Raw genomic sequence first — 26,242 nt, 5'->3', positions numbered from 1 at the left:
CGACCGCATCGGTTGCGCCGCGGTGATAATCCGCCAGGGCAGCGCTGCTTGCAGCGCTGTTTTGGGGATTACGAGTCCCCGACCGCCAGCCTTTTCCTGGCGGTTTCAACTGCCAGGAAAAGGCTGGCGGTACAGGGAGTCGCGGGGCCCCTGGGGGCCCCTGCACTGCCCATGCCACTGGCATGGGCAGTGCAGCGGCCCCCTGACAGGGCCCAGTGCAGCTTTTCACTGTCTGCATAGCAGACAGTGAAAAGCGCGACGGGTGCAACTGAACCCGTCGCACGGCCGCAACACCGCCGGCTCCATTTGGAGCCAGCTCCTGTGTTGCGGCCGAGATCCCTGCTGGGCCGGCGGGCGGAAAACAGGTTTCCGCCCACCGACCTAGCGGGGATCTCAAAATGACCGCGGCGGGAGTGCGGCTGCATTGGCGGCCGCCCGGCGGTCAGATCTTGGCAGGCGGCTGAAGCCGCCCGTCAAGGTTATAATGAGGGCCAAAGTCTTACATTTGGAAGGAAAAAATGTAGAAAAAGACAAGGGGCAATAACAATTGTTTTCCTATTCTGTGTTCCCCCAGGTCTCCTGATAAAAATGGTACCTCACTTGTGTGGGTAGGCCTAACGTTCGCGACAGGAAACACAACATGGACACATCACATTTTTACACTGAAATCTGACATGTTTTTTGCAAAGTGCCTAGCTGTAGATTTTAGACTCTAGCTCAGCCGGCACCTAGGGAAACCTACCAAACCTGCACATTTTTTAAAACTAGACACCTAGGGGAATCCAAGATGGGGTGACTTATGGGGCTCGGACCAGGTTCTGTTACCCAGAATCCTTTGCAAACCTCAAAATTTGACCAAAAAAACACTTTTTCCTCTCATTTCGGTGACAGAAAGTTCTGGAATCTGAGAGCAGCCACAAATGTCCTTCCACCCAGCATTCCCCTAAGTCCCCCGATAACAATGGGCTGTTTTTTTAAAAGTGCCTAGCTGTGGATTTTGGCCTCTAGCTCAGCCTGCACCTAGGGAAACCTACCAAACCTGTGCATTTTTTAAAACTAGACACCTATGGGAATCCAAGATGGGGTGACTTGTGGGGCTCTGACCAGGTTCTGTTACCCTGAATCCTTTGCAAACCTCAAAATTTAGCCCAAATACACTTTTTCCTCTCATTTCGGTGACAGAAAGTTCTGGAATCTGAGAGGAGCCCCAAATTTCCTCCACCCAGCGCTCCCCCCAGTCTCCCGATAAAAACGGCACCTCACTTGTGAGGGTAGGCCTAGCGCCCATGACAGGAAATGCCCCAAAATACAACATGGACACATCACATTTTCCCAAAGAAAACAGGGCTGTTTTTTGCAAAGTGCCTAGCTGTGGATTTTGGCCTCTAGCTCAGCCGGCACCTAGGGAAACCTACCAAACCTGCGCATTTTTGAAAACGAGACACCTAGGAGAATCCAAGATGGGGTGACTTGTGGGGCTCTGACCAGGTTCTGTTACCCAGAATCCTTTGCAAACCTCAAAATTTGGCCCAAAAAACACTTTTTCCTCTCATTTCGGTGACAGAAAGTTCTGGAATCTGAGAGGAGCCACAAATTTCCTTCCACCCAGCATTCCCCCAAGTTTTATTGTGTGGGGAGAGAGCTGAAAGACTGTTACCCCCTTTAGTTGGGGTGGGGGCACAACCAGGCCCATAATAGTTGGTAGCAACCACCCCACTATTTTTCTTTTTTTTTTTTAATTCCATCGCATCTAGTATACTTTCTGCCCCCAGGGGTGTGGATCAGGGGTAATTGCCCCATCTGTCCACTGGTGGGCAGAACAACTTTGGCCCCATTTATTTGGGGTGGGGGGGTATGGCCATACCCCCACCCTCTTATTTTGGGAAAAAATCTTCCCTGGTCTCTTGTGGGCTTTCTGCCCCCCTTGGGGACAGATGGGTCTTCCAAAAATAGGCCGATCTGCCCTGAAGGGTGGGAGATATGACCAACAGTAATGTGGCCCCATGAGGAGCTACTCTTGCCCAAGGGGCTGCCACCCAAACAAAACACACACATACACACACACCAATCCCTGGTGACTTGTGGTTTCTTCCCCCCTGGGGGGCAGATTGGCCTAACAAAAAATAGGCTGATCTGCCTCCGGGGGGGGGGGGGCAGAAATGCCCTAAAAATTATTTGTCCCCCTGGGGAGCGGCCCTTGCCCAAGGGGCCGCTCCCCTCATTCAAGAACAACAACAACAACAAAATCCCTGGTGTCTAGTGGGCATTTCTGCTTCCTGATCGCATTGCGATCGGGCAGCAGAAATGCTGAGAAAGACATGAAAGGAGAGGAAAGGCCTTTCCTCTCCTTTCATGCCTTTCTTGGCCCTTCCAGTGATAGGAAGAGAAATGCAAAAGCATTTCTCTTCCGATCCGCGCTGGAAGCTGAGGCAGGCCTCTGATGATGTCAGTGCGCAAACGCGCGCACTGACTTCAGCAGACACCGTGGGAGAGGCGGGTGGTGATTCACCTTCCAATCCTGACCTGGAAGGTGGCCCTCGGGGGGAGCGCTAGCGCTAGCGCTTCCCCCGAGAGCCAGTACACGGAAGTAATAATTACGTCTGTGGTGCCTGAGAGGCATCGCCACGGACGTCCGTGGCATACAAAGGGTTAATTAAAAAAGCGGTCAAGGGGACCATTTCCTAATTTGCATTAGGACCCATGACACGTTGGCTATGCTACTGACCACTTGGTGAATTTAGGGCAAAAACGAAGCGTTTCTGGAGACTGCTGTCCCAAATGTTGAGATATTTGTTTAAGGATAATACCCATTTCTGGCCCATTTAGGTTCCGTTCATCCAGACACAAACCCACTCTGAAGCTAGAAAAATATATACCATCTTATGAGACTCATCTGCTTGTAAATTGGACAGTACAAAACCACTACTTGCTGCCACTCTTAAACCTCCCCTTTACCTCTACCTACCTCTAACAATTTCATTCAGCTTCACTTTCCAGACACTTTTAGACTCTCTCAGGTCACAGTTATATAGAGCATGGCCCGAGTACTGATGGTTCCCTTGATTAGTATTCTTCTGCAATGCTTGGTGCTCGCATTGTGGTTCAGTTTGCTACCCCCATCCTTCCCAGTCCTCACTACTTGCCCATAGCCACACCACTTTCTCCCCTCCTTGGTTGCCCCTCTCACCAGCCGAAAAAAAACACTATGACATGATGCTAGCGCTATCTCTGTTTACTCGTTAATGCTTATGTGTATTAATTTGGGGAGTAGAGCTGTTTACTTATGTAGCCACTACTTTCTTTTTTGGGGGGAAGCATAGTCTTCGCTGCAGGTCCTGAAAGGATCAGGTGGTAAGAAAAGTTACGTTTTGACAGCTAACATCCTCTCTTGGCCTTTTCAGTGGGTCCATATTTCATTTTCTGGTCCCATCTAATTTACGTGGGAAGCTAGAGACCACATTTGAATACTTCACAGGTGCCACACAAACTGCTCCCACTGACACACTCAGAAACAGGCAAGCACACACAGGCTCACTAAGACAGACTAAAAGGAGAGTACAACCAAAGGGTCAAATATACACACACACACACCACACAGAAACACAATCATAGCTGGGAACAAAAACCCTGACACATAGGGAATGATTCACATGAATATGCACTCAGGGCCACAAGCACATACTAGGACTGACATGCGTAAATGAATATCGGCCAACAAGTGCACATTCAAACGCACAAACATTAATGAACATCACTTCATGCACACAGGATGCGTACAATTGACTCTCTTGCACCAGCATACACAGAAAGAACTTTACATGCTGTGTGCAGCTGGGCCATCCCGGGGGCCTTTCGTTTATATGAAACAGGCTGAAGCTACACAGCATAGATCATCTGACGAGATGGGAAAAGACCCTAATTCCCTTGTACCCTGCACTCCTCCAGTAACAGTAGTTTAGCCTCCTTGCCCTTGTTTTTAAGGGCGCTCATAATGCCATTCAACTGGTTTCTAACTGCTGCAGAATCGCGAGAGTCAAGGGGATCTGATCTTCCCAACGTCGCACAGCCCAGTCATGCGTGGACTCCGGGATTAGATTTTTGATTTCTTCTATTATTTTTTTAAGATGTATGCCAGTCCATGTTAAATGACTGGGTGAACCATTTTGAATCCTTATATAGTATCTTCCCTGCAACACGTGCAGATTGTGAACTGCCCTGGCTCTACGGTATCTCCTGCACCCTGCGAGGATTTGTTGAAGATGTTTGGGTATTTGCAGTGGCCGAAGTGGCGGTGGCCATAAGACCTCGGAGCGCTGCAAAGGCGCTCATGCTAGATCAAATATCAGTGGGTCTCTAAGTCCGAAACAGTAATCTGGGCACCCTACCCTACGCGTGTTTTCAACGCCATTTTAGCAGGAGGCAAGTTTTCAACCTCAAGGAAAGGGGCAGAAATTATTCCAGTACCTAACAGGGCCCATATGCTGACCCAGCCAACTACGGCCCAATTAATCTTACTGATTCAAGCTTTTATTAGATCAGCTCCTCACCTGGGTCGACAGAAATAACATTTTAACATAGTTTTAGGCTGGATTCCATCTGAAAATTAGCACAGTTGACCAAGTTTTTAGGTACCAACTAATAAGATGGAAATAAGTAGACATAAAAAGGGATAGTCTTTTTGCCGCTTCTGTTGACCCCCAAGGCGGCATCTGATATGGTCCCTAGGAACAAGTAATGGTGCACACTAGGTGGCCTAGGGCTCCCCCACCCTCTCCTCGATCTATTCGTTAGGCTCCAACAGGATTGTTTGCACAAGGTAGATGGGATACAAGGGGGGCAAATACAGATTCTTCTAAGGCTGCAAAGAGAGTCAGGCAAGGATGTATCCTCACCCCCACATTATTTTTGCTGTTTATAAATGGCTGCATCGACTACCTATTGGGCTGTGATAATGACTCCCTGATTCTAGGGGGAACAATAATACCCGCCCTACTGTTGGGGACAATACTTTATTAGTATCAAAAAACCTCAACGGCCTAGAGACCCTCTTGAGTAAGTTTAACAGATTCTGCCTAGATCATGGATTGGCAATTAACAAGAGCAAGACAAAATATATGGCTGCCCATCCCCATATAAGCTTTAAAGGATCTTTAAGGTTGGAAGGGGGGGAGCTGGAGAAAGTGCTAGACTTTGATTACCTTGGCATTCGCCTTTCTAGCGCTAATTCTGGGGTTTACAGGTTGCAAAAAGTACCCTTATGCTAAAGCACAGGGCAGCAGAAATCTTACAATTTGCAAACAATACTTTGTTCCACCCAATTTCTCTCCTTCTTGAGGTTTGGAGAGCCAAAGTTGCAGCTGCCACAATATATGAAGCAGAACTCTGGGGATACGTTAATCTAAAAGGACAGAGGATACATTCTTAAGAGTAGCCCTCAAATTGACCCAAAGCATGCCATTGATTATTAAACATGACCTAGGTTTTCAGTCTATTGCACCCCTAGTGCACCGGAAACCCATTTTGTATTCGCTAAGGATTTGATCCACACCAGAGTCGGCAGAATATTGGGTGGGTTTAAGAGATGTTTTAGACACATCGCAAAGAGGAGTTTTGCTACCATGGTTGAACTATGTAAAACAGCCCTTATATTCCCTGAATCTAAGTGAGTATTGGCTGTCCCCTAAAACCATTCCTTCTTCCACAAGTAGGAAACTGAAGGCCATCTACTGGGAGCTGGAAGAGGCTTAATTGCTTAAACAGGTAGGCTTGGGATAAATAATTGATTGTTTCATCGAACTCAAGCCTACTCCGTACTTTGAAAATTATATGAATAATATAGATTCCACATTTACACCTTATGTAAGGTTCAGGTTATGTTAATTACCGCTTGCTAACTTTACTGCTAAATGGAATGGTTAACAATGTCCTGTACGGAGAAGCACTATAGAAACATGCAACCACCTCCTATTCCTTTGTCCAAGGTACTATAAGCAGCACAGATACTGCACTGTTCCCTTGTGTTACCTCTGAGGTGTAGCCCAACACAGGGAAGCAATTAGATTATGTAGAGCTGGCACATCACCAGTCATTGTCTTCTCCATTGCTAAGTATTTGGAGCGCATATGGACAAATTGGCAAAAATGTGTATCTCCTGCTCTTAAGGTGCTCCCAGTTTAATGTAAATCCCTTCCCTACTGTGTATTTCAGTTTTACAGATTTTTGAACCTGTGTTTTTCAAGTCTATTGTAAACCGGAGCACTTGCACGTCATACAGTTAGGTTGTCCAGCGGGACAGGGCAGGGTTTGTAACTCTAGTTATATCTCTGCATCCTCTTTATCTGTCCCTAATTGTAATTGTAATAGTATCTATATAGTGCTTACTACCCCTGATGAGGCGCCGAAGTGCTTTTCGGCAAGTAGCACGCTACTCCGGAACCCAACAAGAATTAGTGATGGATTAGTATCGGGAAATATGAGTACAGTTTTAGTATTATTATGAGTTAATTTGAGCCGCGGATAGGAGAGTTTGTTAGTTAGATTGACTGGAGTAATGGAGGGGTGGAGAAGGAAAGAATCCAGAAGTGTTAATTGGGAGTATATGGTAATAGGATTTAGGCTTGGAATGAGTAAAGGGAGGATGGAAGAGGGAAGAGTCTGTGGAAGGGGTTAGGGAGATCATAGTAGCAGGGTGAGATAAATGAGGGCATATTTAGTAGGGTTGTTTGGGAGGTCATGGTAGTAAAGTGAGGTTTGGTGAGTTAGATGTGGAAGCGGAGGGAAGAGCTTAGGCAGAGTTATTTAGGAGATGAAAGTAGTAGAATGGATTTGGGATGAGTCAGAGTGGAAATGGAGTATAGATTGATGGAGACATGACATATGATGATGGGTAGATAAGTGTGATAAAAGATCAACTATTTTTTATGCCTACGAGTCAAATGTAGTATGTGTGTGCCCAGTAATGTTTTTCACTTGAGTATCTCCGTTTCAATGGCTGTTTAGCTGGGTCTGAAGTTTTTATAAATACATTTATGACAGCATGATATGTATGAACTGTACTTTTAGGAATGACGGGCCACACTAGATTTTGTCAATGGTCGAGTGTTTGTACATCTCCTTTGTGTTCTTAGGCCTAGAGGGGATATTCTTGAGAATATTTTGTATGTATCATATTTGTATAAATTATATTTGTTATTGCATTGTTTGCTTTTAAAATATTTTAATTGTACTACTTTTATTGCCATTGGCCGAAATAAAGTTTATACAAATGACCCATATGGTAGATTTATGTTGCTAAATGTGGTTGTTGATCTTGGTCGCTTTCCAGCTTCTTTGACAGGTTAAAGCATTTTATATGTAATATACGGCCTATGTTTGTTTTATACATGATATGCTAGTAATAGTGTGAAAGAGCACTATCTAAGTAAACTTATTATCAAAATCAATCTTCACAGATGATGCATTTGCCAATTTTCACAGTACTTTCTTCTGTGGCTTTGCAGCTGGGTAAGAAACAGGCACTTTAGAGTTACCCAAATCACACATTTTAATACACATTCACAGTTATTGTTCGTGCACAGTCATTATATGGCCCTGTGTATGGCATTTACCATCAGCCAGCTCTGGCTTGTCGGACGACAACACTAATGGAAAAGTGAAACTACAGCCAGCACGTATAATGTTGGTAAAAAAAATTAAAAAAAACACATCAGCATCATTTGGGCGTTGTGGTGGCAGTGGAGTTAGTTGTGCAGTTATGTTTACACTCCTTCTATGCTCTCTTGTAGTTTGGCAGTCATAGCTTTTAAATACTGTCTTCTATATAATGCAGACTTGATGTGATTGTAATGTATTTGAAATAATATTTGCTGTCTTTTTTATTCTTTGGGAGTCGGGAACAGAAACCACGTCATGGAAATTTATAATCAAACCAGGAATGTCCCGTGTAATTTTATTCCTTCAATTGAGTAATCTTAGCTACTATTAAAGGGCAGTTCAGTTAGTTTTTGGCGCTATGAAAATATTCTGCTATACTGTTTATGTTGTTGTTACTTAAATGATCGTCCCCATTGCCAGTGTGTTTTAAGGAGGTTAGCATTGATCATCTGCCTTCTCAGCAAAACGGGGGAGGAGCTCTCTGTGCCTGGTGAGTTCTAAATGACCACCAAAAAGCACAGTTAGCATTCACAATCCTTCCACCTTCCCGTAACACTCCCATCGTCTCTGAAACTCCCTCTCTCGTGGTGCTCCAACTTTTGCATTTACTTTTTTGCTATCCTGGCATTAGCCAAGACCTTTTGCATTTACTAAAACAATATTTAAATTATAAGTGCTTCCAACCCACTTTCTTCATCATTGCTCTTTTATTGTGTCATTCACATGTTTGTTTGACCCACTACAGCATGCCACAGAGCTCAGGCCACTTAATCCATTGTCTAACTTCACTTTGAGTGACAGCCACCTTCTCTTTCTCTCAGTGCCAGGGGGCTACTATGGCAATGTCTGCTTTTTGAGACAAAAAAATATATTTTTTCCATTCAGTCAAAGTTTTTTTTTTTTAATAAGGGCAAGTGCCCTCCACCTCCTGCAACATTACATTTTGATTTAAAAAAAAAAACATGATAGAACGTAACAAGCATTCACAAAGCCAAACAGCTGGGAGTCAAAGCCAGACCTATTGGCCTTGCCAAAGCTCTTTTTTACATATGACGTGTCAGTACAACTAACTGCATACATTTTGTTACCAATTCTTTGAAATACAAATGGAGTAGGCTTTCACTATGTCTAAATTAGTATTTTTTCAGTCATCTCATGCTATTGGCTGTGTTAGGTATTTCACCTCCTTTTGAGTGTTTGTATTGCAAAGGAATAAATAGTATAATGAATCATGGCATATTAAATCAGTAACCTCATAGTCGGACTGAATACAGAGAGAATGTTTTAGTTTGTGTTTTTTCAAAGTAGCAGGCTTTAAAAAAAACTGTTTTATTTGTGGCTCAATTTTCAAGCTAGGCTTATTGACATTGCAAATGCCATTTCTGTTCCTCTTCAAATGTCTGGCTATGAAGAGCAGATTAGCAATTGTTCATCTAGTTTATATGCAGTGTCAGCCAGAGTAGAGATGCTCAGGGTCGAAAAAGCAAGATTTTAGTTGGTTAATAAAACAAACTGTGGTGCAAATTTGACAATATATCAGAGTTCTCAAGTCTCCTATGACCTGGTGTAGTTCATTCAGTCAAGGTTTTTGTTAGTATTCATGGACTTGTTAGAAGACGTAAGTTTACAAGATTATGCAGGCCACTGAGGCCATAATTCTCTAGTCCTTGGCTTTTTTTCTCCAAATCAATCATTGTTACTCTTCTTTGCTGCTTCCTAATTGGCCAGCCCATGCTGGTTTCACCTTCCTCTTCTTTTTTGTGGAGCATGGCCCAACTTCTGGTTGATTTAGCTTGATTAATGTCCTTCCACTGTCCATTCATTGTTCGCACTGTGAGTGTGCCACTATTTTCTTTATTTGCTTCTTCCCTTGTCACCCCATGTTTCCAGTTCTTCTTCCCCTCCCACTTCTGTGCTTGTGTTGATTCTCCCTCCCCCCCATGCCTTACGGCTCTTTTTGCTATTTCCCCCTCCCATCCCCTGTGCTGCTGTTGCTTTTCCCCCGCTCCTACCCTATGTGCTGCTGTTGCTTCTTCCCCTCCCTCCCCTGTTTTACTGTTGCTTCTTCCCCTCCCGTTCCAGTTGCTTCTTCCCCCTCCCAAGCCCTGTGCTTCTGCTGTTTCTTCCACGTTGCTTCGTCCCCTTTCATCTTCCCAACCCCATTGTTTGTGCTGCTTTCCCCCCCACCTGACACAACAAAATGTATGTCTATCAAAGAGCAAACTCCAGGGAGTTTTTTTTCTCATTTGTTAAGCAATCAGACAGAAGTGGGCCCACTTCCATGCTGGTTCTCTGTTCTGGCATGCTAAGCTCTACAAACAATGCCCTCAGCCCACGAGCATTTGGGCACATGAGTAGCCCAGCATACCATTGTCAGGGCTGTGGTAGATTCACAGTTCATTGCAATTTTACATTAATCGAGAACCATGACTAAAGCTGTAAACTTGCACTCAGTTCAATCTTTATTGGGTCTTCTCATGATGCGTATAATGCACATGTGCCCTGGGCTATACAGGACTATTCAGCTTGTCACTGCAGACACTTTCAGTCATTCTATGGCAAATGGGGACTATTAACGGGTGACCTCCACACTATATGCTAGAAGTCAGCATTATCACACCTGACATCTTCTATTGCTGTACACCCCTACTGAGTGGCTTTGGTGTCAATTAGGTCTGGTGGAGGCAACAGAATTGTTGGAGTTTGAGCTGTACCTTCCTAATAATCCTCTTTACACTATCCTATATACCTTTGGAAAGTTCACTGTCCAGCTTATTCTAATTTGTCCTGACATCGTTCATTGCGATGACATCCATGTTTTGTAATGCTGTATAGAACTGAGTCAGTGCTTTGCTCCCACTACCAAAGTCAAGAGCTTCTAGAGGAACAAAGGGCCAGATTTAAAGAAAAGTGGTGCAGCGCAGTGCTGCGCCAAAATTGGAAGCGACGCGCTGGATCACTTTAGAAATGCAGGGATGCGCCGCATTTAAGGGAATACAGCGCACCCCTGTGTTTCCCTCAGCGCTGGCGCTAAATTAAGCTGTCAGCGCCAACGCAGACATCCTTGCACCATCATGCAAGGATGTTCGTGTTGAGGGTTGCGACTGTTTATGTGCAGAAAGGTGTACCTACCTGCACATAAACAATCACTAACAGCCCTTTGGCACTTCTGTGTGTGCTGCACAATGCAACACACACAGAAGTGCCAAAGCTTAATTTCAAATGATTGTTTATGTGCGGGAAAGGACACCTCCTCGTACATAAACAATGATTTCTGGCATTTTGCTTTTTCTATGCGTTAGGCAGAATGCAGCACGGATAGAAACAGCAAAAAACAATGAGGAATAAAAGTATTCCTCCTCGTTGCACCCTGCTAATGCCACCCCTGTGGTGGCATTAGATTTTGGCACTGCCTCAAGTTTACAAGATTTCATAAATCTGAGGCAGCGTCAAAATGCGATGGGTTTTGCTGTGGCACGCCCACAGCAACACCCATTGCACGCCCCTTCCACGCACAGTGCTGTGTGGGAAGGGGCTGTATTTACAAGGTGGTGTTAAGCCACAAAAAGTGTCTTAACGCCACCTTGTAAATACAGTGCTGTGCTTAGCGCCACAGGAGCATCACTAAAAGTGAAGCTCCTGTTGCGCTAGGGGCCTATAAATACAGTCCCAAGTGTGGGTGGTTGTTAGTAATCACAGTCCCAAGTACAGTTTATTAATCCGTTAAAGTGGGTGTGCACTATAAATTGCTCCAGAAGTCAACTATATGCCTAATCTCAACAAATATAAGTAAAGGGCAGGCTACGAACAAGTCCCCAATGTTTAAAGTGCGTGTACTAGGTGAAAGTGATTGACAGGTTTTCTGCCATGCTAGGCATAATCCTGTGGGAAACAACAAGAGCTGTCCAAGGACATAAGCCATCCCACCACCCTTCAGAATTAGACAACACTAAATGCTATGTGTAGGAGTCTAGGAATTGTCTGAATGTGTGCCTGTTGCAAATTGCCTCATCACTTTTGAAATGGTCCAGCCATCATGCTTCACTGCAGATGTGCTGTGACATAGGGGGTCATTCTGACCCTGGAGGTCGGTGTTAATGTGGCGGCCAACCCTGGCGGTCGAAAAAATTGAATTCCGACCCTGGCGGGAACCGCCAACACAGCCCGCCACTTTAACACTCCGACCGCCACGGCGGGACAAACAAACAGCGCGGCGGTCACCGCCAACAGACAGGCGGGAGACAATGTACCGCCCACCCTATCACAACTCACCAATCCGCCACCTTTTCCGGGGCGGTTGCCCCGCCGATAAAAACACAGCGGAAACAGACTTTCCAAACGGAAAACGCTCACCTCTACACACTCCACGTGGAATCGGGACAGCATGGAACCGGAACTCCACATCCTCCCAGCCATTGTCTTCCTGCTCCTCTACCAGGAGCACGAACGCCGGCGCAGACGACAACGGTGAGTACTGCACCTACGACACAGGGGAGGGGGGAGGCAAAGAATTACGGGGACACACATACGCGACACACCCACCCCCACCCTCACCCACTACAACACACACATCAATGCAGAGCAACAACTCAGAGTGACACCCCCCAAACCCCCCGAAAGAATGCAAGGACAAAATAAAATGTGTACTTTAAAATTCAAGTATATTATAGGAAATATAAAGATAAGTGAAATAACAAATAGATAAATAAAATGAATCACAATATATGCAGAGCTCAAAAGTCCGGTCCATATTGGCCATCTGCCATTGTCCGTGGGCCAATGGGCCTATACACATGGGCAAAGCCCACACACGAGGCCTGATTCCAGTGGAGAGAACACTGCAGGGGCATCAGATAGTACAACTACAGGCACCTCAGGGGGAAGGGAAGGGGGGGCACCTCAGCCAGATGAGTCCACGACGCCAGATCCACAAGGGGCCACCATGCCCACTGTTCAATCCTGGGGAGTGCAAAGCCACAGTCTCTCAAGTCTCTACAGTGGGTGGGCAGCCCACTGTACCATCCTGGGGAGTGCAAAGCCACAGTCTCGCAAGTCTCTACAGTGGGTGGGCTGGCCACTGTACCATCCTGGGGAGTGCAAAGCCACAGTCTCGCAAGTCTCTACAGTGGGTGGGCTGCCCACTGTACCATCCTGGGGAGTGCAAAGCCACAGTCTCTCAAGTCTCTACAGTGGGTGGGCTGCCCACTGTACCATCCTGGGGAGTGCAAAGCCACAGTCTCTCAAGTCTCTACAGTGGGTGGGCTGGCCACTGTACCATCCTGGGGAGTGCAAAGCCACAGTCTCTCAAGTCTCTACAGTGGGTGGGCTGCCCACTGTACCATCCTGGGGAGTGCAAAGCCACAGTCTCTTAAGTCTCTACAGTGGGTGGGCTGCCCACTGTACCATCCTGGGGAGTGCAAAGCCACAGTCCCACACGTGAGATGAAGGGCCCAGCGGAGCGGTTCAGAGACGGCGGGGCCCAGCGGAGCGGTGCAGAGACGGCGGTGCCCAGCGGAGCGGTGCAGAGACGGCGGTGCCCAGCGGAGCGGTTCAGAGACGGCGGTGCCCAGCGGAGCGGTGCTTGACAGGAAGGGCCCAGCGGAACGGTGCTTGACAGGAAGGGCCCAGCGGAGCCGTTCAGAGACGGCGGTGCCCAGCGGAGCGGTTCAGAGACGGCGGTGCCCAGCGGAGCGGTGCGGTGCTTGACAGGAAGGGCCCAGCGGAGCGGTTCAGAGACGGCGGTGCCCAGCGGAGCGGTTCAGAGACGGCGGTGCCCAGCGGAGCGGTTCAGAGACGGCAGTGCCCAGCGGAGCAGTTCAGAGACGGCGGTGCCCAGCGGAGCGGTGCTTGACAGGAAGGGCCCAGCGGAGCGGTCCAGAGACGGCGGTGCCCAGCGGAGCGGTTCAGAGACGGCGGTGCCCAGCGGAGCGGTTCAGAGACGGCAGTGCCCAGCGGAGCGGTGCTTGACAGGAAGGGCCCAGCGGAGCGGTTCAGAGACGGCGGTGCCCAGCGGAGCGGTTCAGAGACGGCGGTGCCCAGCGGAGCGGTGCTTGACAGGAAGGGCCCAGCGGAGCGGTGCTGGACAGGAAGGGTCCAGCGGAGCGGTGCTTGACAGGAAGGGCCCAGCGGAGCGGTTCAGAGACGGCGGTGCCCAGCGGAGCGGTTCAGAGACGGCGGTGCCCAGCGGAGCGGCGCTTGACAGGAAGGGGCCAGCCGAGCGGTGCTTGACAGGAAGGGCCCAGCGGAGCGGTGCTTGACAGGAAGGGCCCAGCGGAGCGGTTCAGAGACGGCGGTGCCCAGCGGAGCGGTTCAGAGACGGCGGTGCCCAGCGGAGCGGTGGTTGACAGGAAGGGCCCAGCGGAGCGGTGCTTGACAGGAAGGGCCCAGCGGAGCGGTGCTTGACAGGAAGGACACCGCGGGGCGGTGCTTGACAGGAAGGGCCCTGTTCAGCGGTGCTTGTCTTGAAGGGCCCTGTTCAGCGGTGCTTGTCATGGCGCGGCCCTGTTCAGCGGTGCCACTCACGGCGGGGCCCTCTTCAGCGGTGCTTGTCTTGGCGGGGCCCTGTTCAGCGGTGCCACTCACGGCGGGGCCCTGTTCAGCGGTGCTTGTCTTGGCGGGGCCCTGTTCAGCGGTGCCACTCACGGCGGGGCCCTGTTCAGCGGTGCTTGTCTTGGCGGGGCCCTCTTCAGCGGTGCTTGTCTTGGCGGGGCCCTCTTCAGCGGTGCCTGTCTTGGCGGGGCCCTCTTCAGCGGTGCCACTCACGGCGGGGCCCTGTTCAGCGGTGCTTGTCTTGGCAGGGCCCTGTTCAGCGGTGCTTGTCTTGGCGGGGCCCTCTTCAGCGGTGCCACTCACGGCGGGGCCCTGTTCAGCGGTGCTTGTCCTGGCGGGGCCCTCTTCAGCGGTGCTTGTCCTGGCGGGGCCCTGTTCTGCGGTGCCACTCACGGCGGGGCCCTGTTCAGCGGTGCTTGTCTTGGCGGGGCCCTGTTCAGCGGTGCCACTCACGGCGGGGCCCTGTTCAGCGGTGCTTGTCGTGGCGGGGCCCTCTTCAGCAGTGCTTGTCTTGGCGGGGCCCTCTTCAGCGGTGCCACTCACGGCGGGGCCCTGTTCAGCGGTGCTTGTCTTGGCGGGGCCCTGTTCAGCGGTGCTTGTCTTGGCGGGGCCCTGTTCAGCGGTGCTTGTCTTGGCGGGGCCCTCTTCAGCGGTGCTTGTCTTGGCGGGGCCCTCTTCAGCGGTGCATGTCTTGGCGGGGCCCTGTTCAGCGGTGCCACTAACGGCGGGGCCCTGTTCAGCGGTGCTTGTTGTGGCGGGGCCCTCTTCAGTGGTGCTTGTCGTGGCGGGGCCCTCTTCAGCGGTGCTTGTCTTGGCGGGGCCCTCTTCTGCGGTGCTTGTCTTGGCGGGGCCCTGTTCAGCGGTGCCACTCACGGCGGGGCCCTGTTCAGCGGTGCTTGTCTTGGCGGGGCCCTCTTCAGCGGTGCTTGTCTTGGCGGGGCCCTGTTCAGCGGTGCCACTCACGGCGGGCCCTCTTCATCGGTGCTTGTCTTGGCGGGCCCAGTTCAGCGGTGCTTGTCTTGGCGGGGCCCTGTTCAGCGGTGCCACTCACGGCGGGGCCCTCTTCAGCGGTGCTTGTCTTGGCGGGGCCCTGTTCAGCGATGCTTGTCTTGTGTTCCTAGGGAACCAGATCTGGGCAATCCTTGTCGCTCAGTCGCCATCCGACCTCTCGCTTGCGGGGCCCTCCTGTGCTGGACTCCTGGGCCCCTGGTTGTCCTCCGTCACACCCCAAATGGGGCTGGTGGGGCCCTCCTGGTCAGCTTGCCTGCTGCCGGACTTCTTCGCCTTGCTGCCCTTGCCCTCCTTGGAAGTATCTCTGGGGCCCTTGCCTCCCTTGGTGGATGAACCAGGTGACGGTGCAAGGCTGGTGTCCTTGGGGGCAGCCGTCTCAGGCCTGTGGCGCCGGCCCTTCACCTTCTTGCTTCCTTTCCCCGGGTGTGGGCTGGCTGTCCCCTTACTGCTGGCCGATGTTCCTGCCCTAGGAGCTGGTGGACTCCAATAGCCCTGAACGATTGTCTTAGTAGGTGCAGGGCTTGTGGTGGCTGAGGTGCTGGTTGGACTCTTACGAGATGGAGGGGGTGGGTCAGTTGTTGGAAAGAGGTCAAGCTTGGAAAGGAAAATCAATTTCGAAAGACAGGGACGGGTAGTTGTAGTGGGTATGGGAGTGGAGGAAGAGGATGTGGTTGTAGGAGAGTCAAGTGTGCTGTCTTTCGGTGCAGGTGCTTGTGACGGAGGCTGTTGTGAGGTGGATGGCTGTTGGGTGGGTGGCTGCCTGCGTTTGTGTGGTTTGGAAGAGGGGGTGACAGACACACTGGGAGAGGACACAGGGGACGTGTAAATGGTAGTGGGGGTGGTGACTGCACGTGTGCGGACTGTTCTGGTGGGTGTGGTGGGGATGGACATTCTGGCTGATGGTGGTGTGCATGCAGGTGTGAGTGGAGACGTCACAGGGAGGGAGGAGGGGGGAGGGAGACGAGGACGAGGGGGACACAGTGGAGGCAGTGGGTGTTGCTGTGTCTGCATGTGGATGTTGCTTGGGTGAATGCTTGTATGATCTGTGGTGCTTATGTCTGGATGAGCTGCCCTTGGGTGTTGATGTGTGTGCAGGCTGGTCTGTAGGTGTGTCTGGGATAGGCAGAGGAACAGGGGAGTGGGACTGGGGTGAGGAAGTTGGAGGGGGGAGGCTAGACACAGGGACAATTGCTGCCGTCAGTGCTGAGGCCAGAGCGTTGAACGATCGCTGATGGGCAGCCTGACCCGAATGAATGCCCTCCAGGTATACATTGCTCCGATGCACCTCCCTTTCCACCCCCTGGATGGCATTAAAAAGGGTAGACTGCCCAACAATGAGCGTCCGGAGGAGGTCAATGACCTCCTCACTGAGGGCAGCAGGGATAACTGGGGCAGGACCTGAGGTGCCAGGGGGGAAGGAGATGGCCGGCTTCCTGGCCGAGCGGGCACGGGGCGAAAGCTGAGGGGCTGCTGGGAGGGCGGAGCTGGTGCGCTGGGTGGCGGCTGTACCTGTTTTTGCGGTGGGCACGGATGGTGCTGCCACCACAAGGGAGCTCCCTTCCGAGGACGTGTCGGTGTCGCTGACGTCTCCACGGGTCCCCGTTGTGGAGCCCCCCTCGCCCTCCGTCTCACTGGTCAACTCGGAGTCGGTTGCAGGGCCCTCCGGGGCCATGTGAGTTGCAGCTCCCTCGTTCACCGATGCCACTTCTCTCCGCCTGATGATGCTAATGCACACATGAACAGGAAAACCAAACAAAATGGGGGGGGAGAAGAAAGGAAGACATGTTGAGTGCATGCATTGGCGGCACCGTTGGCGGAGAGGACAGACACAGAAGCCCCCTGCACTACGCCGCGCCCTCGGGGTACACTACTCAATTCCTGTGACTTGGCCAACAAGTGTATTGACGACATTTGCACACATAGGTGAGCCCAGACCATGGATAGCTGTCCTTAGCACCCTACAGAGGTGGGGGGCGGGGGCACAGGGCCATGCCTAACGGAGGGGCCTAGCCTACAGAAACCGCCCTGGCCTAGAGATAGCCACAGCCCTCCTCCCCCACCCAGATGCCTACACTGTGCGCTAATATAGCGGAATGTGCTGATACTCACCCCCATGTGTCTGCTGTGATGTCCTCACGCGCCCATCCAAATCGGGGTAGGCCACCGCCAGGATCCGGGACATCAGGGGGGTCAATTGACGGCTGGCACCCCTCCTACGTTGGGAGGCCATCCCCAGCAGAGCCTCGGCGGTCTTTCTGCTCCCGCGGCGGATGTCCTCCCACCTCTTGCGGCAGTGGGTGTCCCGTCTGTTGTGGACCCCCAGGGCCCGGACGTCCTTGGCGATGGCACGCCAAATGTCGATCTTCTGATGGGCGCTGACCTATGTGACATGTACAGGGGGGGCAAAATAATGACATCATTTTCTGCATGCTCGATGTGAGTGGCCCCCCTCCCCACCCTTGCCATGTGGCACATGCTCTCATCTGTCGTCTGATGCATGCCTCAATCGCTCCCCTCCCCACCATCTTTCATCCACCCCACTCCACACAGGCATTGCCCAAAAGCATGCTCCCAGTGTACTTAACTGTTGGTCTGGAGGACCGTAGAGTAGCGCATACTGGGGGAGGACCCCATCCACGAGCTTGTCCAATTCTTCTGAAGTGAAGGCAGGGGCCCTTTCCCCAGTCGCTTGAGCCATTGTCTCTTCCAGACCGAGTTCACAGCAGCACTTGCAGTATAGGTCCTCTCCTGTGGATGATCAGGTATCGAGTGATTAAGCAGATAGGAAATGGCGGTCACGCCCGCGGCGGTGCGTACCGCGGCGGTGCGTACCGTGACCGCCGGCGCACATCGTCATTGGCTCCTGAAACCCATAGGGTTCAATGTTAACCAATGCGGCTTTGCGCTGCGGTCTTTGACCGTCTACCGCCACGGTGTGCCACGCCAGCGCATTGACCTCACATCCCATTGTCGCACTTCACAGGTCAGGCAGCCGCCATTTCAAGGGCCCACATGGCTTAATTCCTACTGCGTCACACATGTCTAGGCCTTGCATCGACACTCATACAAGCCATTCACTGCATTGAGAATCGTGTACTGTGCAAGCTGTGGGAACGTACCTGTGGGTTGATTGACTCCGTGCTCCATGTACTCCTTCCTAGGCACCGTCCGCTGGGACTTGCGAGGAGACGGAGGAATGTTCCCGTGTACAGACCGCTGGTGGACCTGTCAACAATGGAAGAAAGCCACATCATACAGACATACAGGCTTGACACAGCCACTATACAGGAACTGTGTGCCCAGTTGGACCCAGACCTGATGTCACCCATCCGCCAACCCACAGGCATCCCCCCTCTCGTGCAGGTTCTGTCAGTACTCCATTTTTTGGCAAGTGGGTCATTTCAAACTACGGTGGCCATATCTTCTGGGATGTCTCAGCCTATGTTTTCCAAGGTGTTGTCCAGAGTCTTGTCTGCCCTGATGAAATACATGCGGAGCTATATCATTTTCCCTGAGGTGGGGGATTTGCCTACAGTGAAGGGTGATTTCTATGCCCTTGGACATATTCCCAACATCATTGGTGCCATTGATGGGACCCATGTGGCTTTGGTCCCCCCCCAGAGACAGTGAACAGGTGTACAGGAACAGAAAAAGTTATCATTCGATGAATGTCCAGGTGGTCTGTTTGGCTGACCAATACATCTCCCATGTAAATGCCAAGTTCCCAGGGTCAGTGCATGACGCGTACGTCATGCGAAATAGCAGCATCCCTTACGTGATGGAACTACTTCAGAGACACCGTGTGTGGCTAATTGGTGACTCTGGTTACCCCAACCTGCCCTGGCTATTGACCCCAGTGAGGAATCCCAGGACAAGGGCAGAGGAACGGTACAATGATGCCCATGGGCGTACTAGGAGGGTGATAGAGCGGACCTTCGGCCTCCTGAAGGCCAGGTTTAGGTGCCTGCATATGACAGGTGGATCCCTAATGTACTCACCAAAGAAGGTGTGCCATATCATCGTGGCCTGCTGTATGCTTCACAACCTGGCTTTGCGACGCCAGGTGCCTTTCCTGCAGGAGGACGGTCCAGATGTTGGTGTTGTGGCAGCTGTGGAGCCTGCGGAGAGTGAAGAGGAGGAAGACGTAGAGGACGACACAGACAACAGGGACACAGTGATACAGCAGTATTTTCAGTAACACACAGGTAAGAATCAACACCAGCATTGTAATATTACTTATAGACTACTGGGTCCCTACTGTCTGACCATTCCCCCCAATGTATGGTAACTGAGTTGTGACTTTCCCTTCCAATTTCAGAGATGTGGGCCCCACGGCGTGACCTCTGCTTTGTTTCCCCATGGACTACAGCTGTGTGACAGTGGTATGTTGTCATCACATTGTAACTGGACAATTTTGAAAGGTTTTGTCAAATACAATTGTTTAACAAACAGGCAGACTCCAGATGAATTTTGTGCAATGAGTGTGTTTATTGAAGTGCAAATCTTGGGGAATTGTTCTAACACGGTGATGGGTGATGGTGGAGGACTGTCCATGGCAGAGTCCAGACTCTCAGTCTCACAGGTGCATTGTCCATATGCCTGTGGAAGGTGGAGCAGGGGCAGTTTAAGGTTGGACAGGGTGAACAAGTGGGACAGTGGGATGACAGCCGGGGGTATCCTTGCATGGCGGGGGTCTTGACATCCTACTCTGTCTTCTTACGTGGTCTCAGGCCCTTCTTGCGGGGTGGTTCTTCTTCTGCAGGGGGTGGGGTTCGGGTGGCCCGTTGCGGTTGTGTAGGGGCCTCCTGTCCACCTGCGCCGGCGGAGGTGATCGGCTGTTCTTCCTCCATGCGAGTGACAGGGGCCCTTTGGGGTGCCACATGGTCCCGCAATGTGGTGACAATCAGGTTGAGTGCCACGACGATTGTACCCATTGCAGAACTTATGTTGCGGAGTTCTTCCCGGAACCCCATGTACTGTTCCTCCTGCAGGGCCTGGATCTCCTGGAACCTGGCCAGGACCGTCGCCATCGTCTCTTGGGAGTGGTGGTACGCTCCCATGATGGAGGTGAGGGCCTCGTGGAGAGTGGGTTCCCTGGGCCTGTCCTCCCTCTGTCGCACAGCAGCCCTCCCAGTTCCCCTTTGTTCCTGGGCCTCTGTCCCCTGGACGGTGTGCCCACTACCACTGCCCCCAGGTCCCTGTTGTTGTTGGGGTGGTGGGTTGACCTGGGTGCCCTGTAGTGGTAGACACACCGCTGCTGACCTGTCCTGGAAACAGAGGCATGGGCCCGCTGGGTGGGTGCTGTGCTAGTGTTCCCAGAGGAGGGTAGGTCTGCTGTGGCCTGTGGCTGTCTGAGGGGAACCGACTGTCCAGAAGTCCCCGATGGTCCGGGCTGGTCATCTGGTTCCAGGTCGACAGAGCTGCTGTCATCACTGGGGGCCTGTTCTGGGGGTGGGATGGACATCTCTGGACCCTCCTGGGCGGTGTGTTGGCGTTCGGGTCCTGCAGGGGCATAGGAGTATGGTTATTGCTTCTGTGTGTGCCATAGCGTGCAATGTGTGGGTGCCCTTGTCCCCCAGTGCTGGCATTCCCTTGGGGGAGGTGTTGTGAGGGTGGTTTGTGGGGGGGATGGGTATGTGCAGTGGGCAGGCTTAGGTGATGGGTGTCCATGGTTTGTGGTGGCATGCAGGGCTTGGTGTTGGGATTGGTGGGTTGTGCTGGTGAGACATTACCAAGGGGGATGTGTGATGGGGGTTGGGGGTGAGGGTGGGGGTGTGGGTTGGCATGCTGGTGGGTGGGGGGGATGAAGTAGTTGAGATTAGACTTACCAGAGTCCATTCCGCCGCCTACTCCTGCGAGGCCCTCAGGATGCAGGATGTTCAAGACTTGTTCCTCCCAGGCTGTGAATTCTGGGGGTTGTGGTGGGGGTCCGCCGCCAGTCATCTGTACCGCGATGTTGTGGCGCAAAACCATCAACCGCACCTTCCCCCATAGGTCGTTCCACCGCTTTCGGATGTCCTCCCGATTTCGGGGATGCTGTCCCACAGCGTTGACCCTGTCGACTATCCTTTGCCATAGCTCCATCTTCCTGGCAATGGTGGTGTGCTGCACCTGTGTCCCGAACAGCTGGGGCTCTACCCGCAGTATTTCCTCCACCATGACCCTGAGTTCTGCGTCCGAGAACCTGGGGTGTCTTTGGGGTGCCATGGGGTGGTGTGGATGAGGTGTGGGGTGGTGTTTGTGGTGATGAGTCTGGTGGTGTGTGGTGTTTTGTGCGTGGATGTGGGTGATGATGTTGGGTTCCTCTGTGTGTTGGGGTTTTCGTTAGCTGTGCTCTCTCTCTGTCTCTCGCCTTGTCTCCGAATTTCTAGTAGTGGGGGTTTGTGGGTGATGTGGGTGTGTGTTTTATAGTTGTTTGGATGTGTGGGAGTGGTGCATGTATGTGTATCAGGTGTGTGTGTTTCAAATTGTCCAATGTGGCTGTGTTTTGGAGCAGGGTGTGTATTATGACCGCAGCGGTGTGTACCGCCAATGGAATACCGCGGTTGAATGGCCGCCGCGTGGATTTGTGGGTCGGAATGGCATGGGCGTATTTCTGTTGGCGTGACGGTGGAGGTTTGGTCACCGCCAGTTTTTCGCTGCCCGTTGGTGTGGCGGCCTTCTGTGGCGGTCGGGTTTTTGTCGGTTTGGCTGTTGTGGGTCAGAATGACCGTGGCGGTTTACCGCGGCGGTGTTATGGCGGTCTTCTGACCGGCGGTTTGCGCCTTTTACCGCCGAGGTCAGAATGACCCCCATAGTGTTTGAAATCTGGGACTCCAAGGTTGCACCTCGGCAAGTGTCACCTTGAGTTTTTTAAGGGGCACCCTTTTCTATTTATTGCTCCATATTAAATTAATCAGTAAGAAATGCAGAGTTCTTAAACATTGCTACACACTGCCACTAAGACTGAGCGGCGCCTACCGAAGGGTATACCTCCTGGAAGCTGAGATAGCTCTCAAATGTCTGCTTTTTAATGGTAAACGCTTACTTCTAGTTATTCAAATATGCCTGGCTCCCAATTGAAGTGGCATTAAGGGATAAACAATGATACTGTGGCAATGGACAAATGAAGAAAAACCAATTCAGTCGGCCAGGTGAGATTAAAACAAGAACTTTATTCCAAGGTGAGCCCTTGACTGCTTCCCTGCACCGCAGCTGGACCAGTGACTGCTGAGTGCTTACATTCTAAAGCCCACATTCCAGAGCTTCATTACATCATCCCATCCGAAAATGTTTACCTTACTGCCATACCACACCATCCCCCTTTCAATACACAAAATACAACTTTGAACTGGAAAATTAAGAACCTAAATACCAAAACAAAAAAAATCTTAACTTGAGCACAAAACATTTTCATCAAAACATTGCGATTATAGAACAAGCATTAGTAAGTAACATAATCCCCTAACTTTACAGGACAGGATCGAATTCTATTACTCCTTGTCAATCTGCCACAATCACTACACTCAGAGATGTTTCCTACGGGATTGTTCACACTAGCAGTGCCACCGTCACCACGGTCAGAGCTGATTCCTACGGGATTGTTCACACTAGCAGTGCCACCGTCACCACAGTCAGAGCTGATTCCTACGGGATTGTTCACACTAGCAGTGCCACCGTCACCACAGTCAGAGCTGCTTCCTACGGGATTGTTCACACTAGCAGTGCCACCGTCACCACAGTCAGAGCTGATTCCTACGGGATTGTTCACACTAGCAGTGCCACCGTCACCACAGTCAGAGCTGATTCCTACGGGATTGCTCACTCTAGCGTAACAAACAGATCCACCATCACCACCGCCCAGAGAGGGGACAGAGTCTGCATCACTCTTTAGGTCACACAAGTCTTCCTAATCAAACCAATCCTCTTTGGTTCGTTTCTCATGAATTACATCTTTCACTAATGATTTTGCTTGTTCTTTAGTCACTTTAACCTAAGCATTCTTGTTCCACCATCCTTTCTCGGCTAGCAACACAGCCATTTAGGACACTTTCATAACTTTCACTGGCTCAGAAAATCTAGACTCGCCTTTCACCACTTTCATGTTTTTTTTTTTTATCTGAACCCAATCTCCTGGCAATAAACACATTTATTTCACTTCACTTCAATCTTTTGCTGGCTTGTTGTTTAGCTTTAACATGTTCACAAACTTTGTCCAAATCCACCTTTATATCCCGATGTCCTGCTATATCTTCCAACCAGGCTGGACTCAACAAAGATAATGGTTTTCTGCCTCTGAACACAATGAAAGGAGCAACACCGTAGCACTATGTGGGGTAGTAGTATAACTCAACAATTTCTGTTGCAAAAAATCTGCTACATTCAACTTGTTGGAAATAGCAGCCGGCACACCCTCTATAAGCATGTGATTTGCCCTCTCAACCAGACTGTTAGAGGAAGGACTGTACAGTGGCACTTTAACATGTCTTGTGTCCCACCCACTGAGAAACTAAGCCATTTTCTGAGGCGCAAAATGCATGCCATTATCTGAGACAACTTCCTTAACATTGCTCTCCAATAAAAAGAAACGCTCCAAAAATGTAATGGCATTGCTAGAATCAGCTGTCCTAACAAATGCATAATACAGCCATTTGCAAAAATATTCCACTGCCACAATAACGTACTTTCATTGCTCAACAAATTGTACGGACCAGTGTAATCCACTCCAATTTCCTTCCAAGGGCCTTGGGCCATTCCACGGGACACAACAGGGAAGTAGATATTTTCCAATGCTTGTCAGAACATAAGCATTCGCCACTAACTTCAATGTATTTCCTAACCTGTCCATCGATACCACATCACCAGTAACACTGCTTAATTTTCTTGATAAATCCCTAAATGTCCAGGATGGGCTAAAGTAATTATTTTATCACGTAGCCCTACAGGTGGTACGAAAACATCCTGTCTCAGAACAATGCCATTAGCCTGCTCAGATGCAACCTGAGCAAAAGCTCTCATTCAACATTCAAACTCCTGTCACAAGACCATCCTTCCCCTAGATAGTTTCTCACTAAGCTCAAATCCTCATCCTTGAGACAACATTCATTCCTTTCAACCTCAAAAATTCTGAAATACTCAGGGGAATATTTAAGAGCCCCTAACACCATTTTAATGCCACATTAGCGTCATTTTTTTATGCTAATGTGGCGTTATAAGACCGAAAACACCATGTAATATTTACAAAGTGGTGGAATGCATGCATTGCGCCACTTTGTAACCCTTTGCGCTACATTATACCTGCGCCAGGCATAATGTATGCAAAGGGGTTGTTCCCCCGTTAGGGGGGGGCAAAAAAATGGCGCAAGGCAATCTAACAGATTTCCTTGCATCATTTTTTTCGGCACTTTTAACGCCTGCTCAGAGCAGGTGTTAAAAGGGGGCATGCCATTGAATACAATGGGCCCCTACGTACTCTGCAGGGTTTGCGCCAAAATATTTGTGCTACTCCTACAGAGTACATCAATAGCGTAAAATGTTTTACGATATCGCCCCCTAGCCTGTGTCATGGTGTCCTGTATTTTAAATATGCCGCACACATGGTGGCAGTAGGAGGGCCAAGAAAAGTGCCTCTGCACTGTGTGCAGTGGCACTTTAAAAAAAAATGCCCCTCAGTGCATCAGTCGCAGTCATGACACGCTCACTCTTATATTCATGCCTACTGCTATATTCCCCATCCTTAACAGGGAGACTTGACATTGAACCCTAATATTCTTTCCACCAGGAACATATTTGGTTCAAAATTGAGCTCTTGCAATCTCGATAACAGCATAATCAAGCGTGAAGAAGCTTTAGAGCAGTGATACTCAAAGTACGGCCTGGGGGCCGCATGCAGCCCTCCTGACATTTACATGCAGCCCCCAGGTCAACAGCAGCACTGTGCTGCTGTTTATTCGACTCAGCACTGGCACTGAAAATTGTTAAATAAACAGGCAAGTTTTTATTTGGAGTCTAGTTGAAGTTAAAGAAAATGAGTAACTAGGGTGTCTGGAACTGTTAACTTTAGAAACACCTTCATTATTAAAGACATCTTGCAACAACAATATAAAAGTGTGATCTGTGTGAAATTCAAACAGTGCATTTCATTAACCTGCAGAACCATTTCACATTAGTACGCAACATTATATCAGAAGTACTTTTTAAAGTGATAGTTTTCAAAAATGAATTTAGAAACTTTCATCCCCTTCCATCCTACACACCCTGACAACAATGTGAAATGTGAACTAAAAGGCAAGTCAGTTGTTATGTGAACCCTTTGGGAGGGCTGGGTTTCTATAAAACATGAACAACATTATAGTTTATTAAACCAGACACAGGCGGTTTTATACAGCATACATCCTGAAGACATATTTCAAGGTTATTATATGTGTTGATGTAGAAAAAGGAAAAAAGGAGGTAAAGTGAAATAAAACATTTGCCTAGGATCACACAATATGGTTAAGTAGAGAAGCTGGGATTTATACCCAAGTTTTTGGTTTCACATTTTGCAATTCAGACCCTAGATGTATATGCTTCACTTTCCCTACACACACTTTACCACTACCCCTCCCTGCCCTACCCTTAGCCCTCCAACTGCCACCATGCTGGCAGCATTGCGGCCCTCGGTCACATCAGAGACCAAACAGTGCGGCCCCTGGGAACTATTTGTGAGTACCCATGCTTAAGAGGAACAGCTATCGCCCCCACATATAAATTAATGGCTTGTGGTCAATAACTAAGTCACATTTTGTTGCCCAGATATACATCTTGAACTTTTCAGTTGCCCCTGAGAATGCAAGAGCTTTCCTTTCTATGGTTATGTATTTCATTTCTGCCGGACTTAAAATTCTGGAAGCAAATGCAATTGTTCTTTCCTGACCTCCCACAAATTGGGTCAAAACTGCACCCACACCTTTGGCGCTAGCATCCGCTGTGATGACACTCTTCACACCATAAATTAAAAGACTGATGGCAGATGCATTTACAATTAGCTTTCTGATACAGTCAAAAGCTT

This window comes from Pleurodeles waltl, chromosome 9 (genome assembly GCF_031143425.1).
Source record: "Pleurodeles waltl isolate 20211129_DDA chromosome 9, aPleWal1.hap1.20221129, whole genome shotgun sequence".
In the NCBI taxonomy this organism is placed as follows: Eukaryota; Metazoa; Chordata; class Amphibia; order Caudata; family Salamandridae; genus Pleurodeles; species Pleurodeles waltl.
This window is presented reverse-complemented; position numbering follows the sequence as displayed.